We start from the raw sequence: 6,555 nt of genomic DNA, 5'->3' as shown, positions 1-6,555 counted from the left end.
TCTAGGAGTGATTGAGAAGTATTTTAGTTTTTTATATACAAAAAAAGTCTTTCCCCTGCCAGTTTTGGGTTTATATCGAGCATGCCCATAAGTTTTGCACTCAGTCAAATCTGTATTTTCAAGATAGTACAAAATGCAGAAGTTTGATCAAATGTCAATTTTTTTGTATCCTAGGCCAAAGGATTTTATCATGGATTTAGCAACATATATGTTCTCTTTCAGCCTATTTTCTTTAGGTAAAATGTTTGTCACTCATTTGATGATTTTTTCATAACTGGCCACACTCAGCCCATGATCTGACTTGATAGTGAACATTTGTGTAACGACTAATAATTTACTGTGATTTGTACACCCATCCCATAATGGTTCGTGAGAATCTTTTAAAAGTTTAAAAATCATGGTTGGGTCTGCATTTAGTTCTTTATCTGCGATTGAACATTCACATGTATAACCCTGATTCATTCTCAGTGCATTCATAACCATACTCCTATAACAATTACTATTATCATCTACAACTTCATGCACGTTGCTAGAATTAAAAGTTGACTCAATTATCTTTTCCACCATGGTCTCGTAAGGAACATATGGTTCTCTATGTGCAAACCAACACAAATATTTTCCCACGAACCATTTTTATAGAAGATGCATTGTAATAACATCTGGATTAAGAAACTTTTTATTTTTACAACTCTTACATGGACATCTAATATTGCCTTCACTAATATTTTCCGGATTAGATAATGCATAATTAATAAAACCCTCAACATCATTACAATAATTCATCATGTGCAACTCTTTAGGTAAAACTCAATACATTCAAGAACAATCACTCATTACTTATATGAAACCTTTATAGAGTATTGATAACAACATGTTTTAATTAATAATGTTAACTAAATAAATTATCAATACCCAATTAATTAGCTATAATTGGTTGAATTCAAAATTATTCAATCAATTTTAATAGTACCATTTAATGATTATCAATTTTCTCTAAAAAAATCAAATTCCTCCAAATTTACCTAAATTTTCAACTTAACAATAAAATTAACAAAATGTGAAACGTACCCATTAAATAACCCATTATTTATTTCATTATAAAACACCTAAGTTACAAAATCAAAACTCAATTTTATCATAAGACAAACAAATACAATTTTCAAAATCTCAAATAAACCCTAACATGTACAAATCATACATTCATACAACAAATTTCTATAGGAAAAAGATATAAAACAAGTAAACACACAAACAAATTATATATACTACTTAGAAATGCCAAAAAAATAACATAAAAAATAGGTCAAACAAAAAAAAAGAGTTTTTGCTTACTTGATGTGGCGAATCTTTAAAAATAATTTAACCAGAATAAGAATACTAATAGATTAAGAGTTAGGGTGGTCGAATTTGTGATGATGAGAGCTTAATTGTGATAAAATAAGGGTGAAGAGTGTTTTTTCTACATAAAAAAGGGTAGAAGAATAAGAAATGGGGGAGAGGGGGAGGGGGGTTCATCTAGCAGGTTATGACTTAAATATTATCGATGATTATATTTCTTTGATAATTTTGTCTGTAATACTGACACATCATATTTTCATTTTTTTTTCATTCCTTGATTTCAAACTGTAATTTCCATAATATTCACCAATAGATATTTTTTGTCTATGAATACTAATGGAAATAGCAATGTCATTTTCTGTCGGTAAATGTAACCGTAATTTACCAACATTATCTTTTTTTATTGGTATTTTTGTTTGTATTTGACAATTGTTTGGTAATGAAATAGGAAGTGGAAAACAATATTATTTCAAGAATGAAGAAAGAAGTCATATGTAACAACCCCAATATTTACACATAATTACCATATAATTTTCTTATTATTATTCCATTTATTAGGTGAATGTTTTTTCGCATTCACGAATTTACATTTTCAATTATGAAAAATGTACCGAAATTTTGATAGAATCTCCTATATACTAGAAGATCCTAAGTTATTAACTAAAACCTATATCACTTTAATATTCATCAAAACACAACTTGGACATTGTCCAATCATCCTGGACTTATCACATCAATGGATTAGAATACCTATAATCTCATCCACCAACATTTTCACCATCATAATTCATTTACTACAAGTGTACAAATATGCAATTTATAATAAAGCATCATAGATTAATTACATACATTCATAATTCTATCATAACAAAAGAGTTATAATATCATAAAAGTCTATTAACATATTCAAATTTAAGTAGCTTAGTAAGCATAAGGATTCTTATTATTTACATGCCAAATTTAAATTATAAAAGAAATACAGTTTACAAATTTATTTAATTTAACAAAAGGGATCTTAAATATCTATCAATCAGCTCGTAGCTATAAGGTACCTGAAATTTAATTCATCCCATAATAATAAAAAGTTACTTAGTAAGTTAATCTAACAAGAGAAACAACCTTATGTCATTATCCTCAATTTCTTTTCCAAACCAATTGATTCTAACAAACACATTATGAATTATGGTCATCCTCAACCCAATATTACTAACTCATTTACGAGTATACTCTCACCCCTTTTGAGTGTTTACTTTCATTTCCATTTCCGAAAAATATCTCATCACCAGTTAATTAAATCTCTCTAACCATTTCCCGAGCACTAGTTCCTTCATTAAATAACTAGTTCCTCTACCCATTACCAGGCATTATTCTCATTATTGGAAAGCTAGTTCCTTCGCCCATTTCCGGGCACTAGTCCCGTTAACAAGAAGATAGTTCATTCGCCCATTACCGGGGGAGCTAGTTCCTTCACCCATTACTAGATATTAGTCCCATTACTGAGAAGCAAGTTCCTTCATTTCAATTATTTATATGAAATAAAAACAATTTTTTACATTGATAATTGATTAACTCTTTAAAACTAGATAAATAAAAGGATCAAGGTGTTAACACCTATCTGCCATTAAAGCTCTTGTCATACCTCCATGTTGTTGCACAGCTCCTAAGGCCTCTCTTGTGTCACAGGTATACCACATTATTTATAAACCCTAGGATATATAAAATGAAAAAAATATAAATAATAAAATCATTAGGATTAAATTGTAATGTATGAAAAAAAATGATGAAAAGAATAAATTTGAAAAAAAAAGTGTTAGGAGGATGGAAGAAGAAAAAGGTTTTTGGCTGAAAATGTCAAATTTTCCAATAGCAAAAGTAGTTTATTTGTATTGAGAAATGGCTAGACTAATTTGTTGAACTGGTCAAAACGTTTCCCAAAACGGTTAGACCGTTTTGATTATTTTCTCTGTAAAACTAAGGGGGTGTTGTTTTGGGAGAAGAGATAATTTTTTATTTTTCTTATGTTCTTATACTTCTAAAGGCTAGAGAGTGAAAATAGAGTGTTTTAAGAGATAAAAACACACTCACTCTTGGAATTAAGAAATATCAAAGAGAGAAAAGATTGAGTTAGAGAGAGAAGGTGAAGAAAAAAAAGAAAAAGGGGGAAAACATGGAAGATTTTGATTGGTTGGGGTTTGAAGACTCGATTATCATTCGGTAAGGAGTTCTAAACCTAACCTAGCAATTTCATATGAAATGGATAACAATTAAGGTTGAAATCATGAAATTGATGCTAGGGTTTTAAGTGAAATTTTAAGGAAAATGTAAGTTGATTATAAATTGATAAATTGGGTTAGATTAAGTTGTGTTGGGTGTTAATTTAGGTAGAAATAATGAAGGAAACCATAGGGTCCTTAAAGGCCCAATGACTAGTCATTGAGGGTTACATTGCATAAAGTAGAATTATATGTAGTTAAGTGATATTGTAATAGATTAATGTATATATGTTGAAGGAAATGATTTTAAAGGAGTTTAGTTACGTTACATAGATTGACTTAAGTTTTTACGTTGTTGAAATTTAGGAAGAATTATTAAACCTAAAGATGAATGTTATTGTGTGTTTGACTTCTCATGCAAAGGAATGATACATCAAAAAATTGATGTGAATGCGATAATGTTTGTGTGATATGATACATATATGACTATGATTATATGAATGCGATAATGTTTGTGTGATATGATACATATATGACTATGATCATATGAATGCGAAACTATAGATGTTGGTAACATTGTTATTGAGTTTTGTTAGAACTTTTTATGTGTTTGGAAGAACGTGTTAAGGCATTCATGAATTTTGTATGCCTAATTGGAAGAAATTTATATGTCTAATTGCTTGTTTAACTGTAGTTGTCCTTGATATGAGATTTAAATTGGAAATTGTTATAAAAATATAGTTTGAGAAGATATATGTGTATACAAGTTGTAAGAGTTTCTTTTGTTGAGATAATTAAGAAATTGGATTTAAGGGAAAATGAAAATTCAATGAGGATTGAATAAGAAATGAAGGTTAATATGAAAGAAATTGATTTAGAATATTGATATGGGAACGTACATGGAATGAAAAATAATGTGATATATTTATTGATACAAGAGAAGCCACAGAGTTATGCAGCCGTAACAAGTCACCACTAGAGCTTCTATTGCAGGTAGTGTCGTACATCTCAACCTTTTTTCTTTACTTAGTTTATTACAATAGTTTTGATGATGCAATTATATTATATGTTAGAATTGAAACTTATTACGGAAGGAATTAGTTTTCGGTAATGGAACTAATGCCCGGTAATTGGCTACAAAAATAGATTCCTCGAAGTGGGAATAATGACAGGTAAGGGGTGAAGGAATTAGTTTCCGGTAATGGAACTAATGCCCAGTAATTGAAAAAAAAAATAGATTTCCAAAACTGGAAATAATATTCGGTAGAGGACGAAGGAATTAATTTCAGGTTATGGGATTAATGCTCGGTAATGGGCAACAAAATTAGATTCCAAGAAGTGGGAATAATGCCCGGTAAGAGGTAACGAAATTAGTTTCCGGTAATGGGCAACAAAATTAGATTTCCAAAAGTATGAATAATATCCGATAAGCGACGAAGAAATTAGTTTCTGATAATAGGACTAATGCCCAGTAATGGGTAACAAAATTAGATTCCAGGAAGTGGAAATAATGTCTGGTAAGGGGTGAAGGAAATAGTTTTAGGTAATGGGATTAATGCCCTTTAATGGGCAACAAAATTAGATTCCTAAAAGTGAGAATAATTTCCGGTGAGGGGCGAAGGATTAGTTTCCAGTAATGAAACTAATATCCAACAATGGGCAACGAAATTAGATTCCTAAAAGTAGGAATAATGTCCGATAAGGGGTGAAGGAATTAGTTTCCAGTTATAGGACTAATGCCCAGTAATAGGCAATGAAATTAGATTCTCGGAAGAGAGAATAATGCCCCTGTAAAGAGTGAAGAAATTAGTTTTAGGTAAAGAGACTAATTCCCGGTAATGGGTGATAAAATTTAGATTTCTTGAAATGGAAATAATGTTGGTAAGAGGCGAAAGAATGAACAAATTTTATAGGCTAACATATGAACTCTATTGATTATTTAATAGAAGTTATTGATAATGTTGAGTTACAATTTAAATGTATTATTACGTTTGTTTTTCCTTGCTTGATAATTTTTATGATGTAATCTTAATTAATATTAATTACAGGTACCTTACAACCATGAACAAAATGATAATTATATTGGACATCTTAAGATGATTTTGTTTAACTTGTATTAGATCCCTTTTTTATAGTGTATTGGAATTTGGAAGTAAATATTAAATTGTCCTGAAGTTTATGTAATTTTAAATTCAATCTAAACCTGTAAAATTATGATGTTGTATTAGTTTTTTTATTGTATCTGAATTAATTTATGCGTAATTGGACTCCTTAAATTTATTTTATAAATATTTGTATATTTTATTTTGATAATTTTATGTATGTAGTGAACCATAATGACATGTAACGGATATGATGTACATGATGTGGTGTGATAAGTCCAGGGTGATTGAACAATAAATGAGATGTGGATTAGTTGAATATTAAAGTGTAACAAGCTCTAATCGATAACTTGGGATCTCTTAGTATAAAGAAGACTCTATTGAAATTTTAGTAGATTTTCCAATTTAATATTTCTTAGTAGAATGTATATGTATGTATATATATATATATATATATATATATATATATATATATATATATATATATATAAATCTCACTCTAAAAGTTATAATATTTCATAAGACATTAAGTATGAATACAAGTAAGTATTTTTTTTTTTTGGAGAATGTTACATTATTTATTATAATTATTATTATTTGTTTTTATACACATTCCACATAATAATTAAAATCCAATTTGATTTCTTTCAATTTAACCATCATTTACAATTCAATTCTCAATGAATTTTATTTCATTCTCTCCTTCAATCCATTTTCTTAGTTTACTCATCAAGAAAAACTTATAAAATTTCATACACACACATGTATTACATCTTCACAATTTAATTCTTGTGTTAAAACAACTCTTTTTTTTTTTTGTAGCAAATGTAAGTGTATAAGAGATCAAAAAATATACATTGATGAAAAACCAGCAAGTTCAGATACAAGGATGAACAGAAAGG

Source organism: Populus trichocarpa, chromosome 15 (genome assembly GCF_000002775.5).
Source record: "Populus trichocarpa isolate Nisqually-1 chromosome 15, P.trichocarpa_v4.1, whole genome shotgun sequence".
NCBI classification, from domain to species: Eukaryota; Viridiplantae; Streptophyta; class Magnoliopsida; order Malpighiales; family Salicaceae; genus Populus; species Populus trichocarpa.
This window is presented reverse-complemented; position numbering follows the sequence as displayed.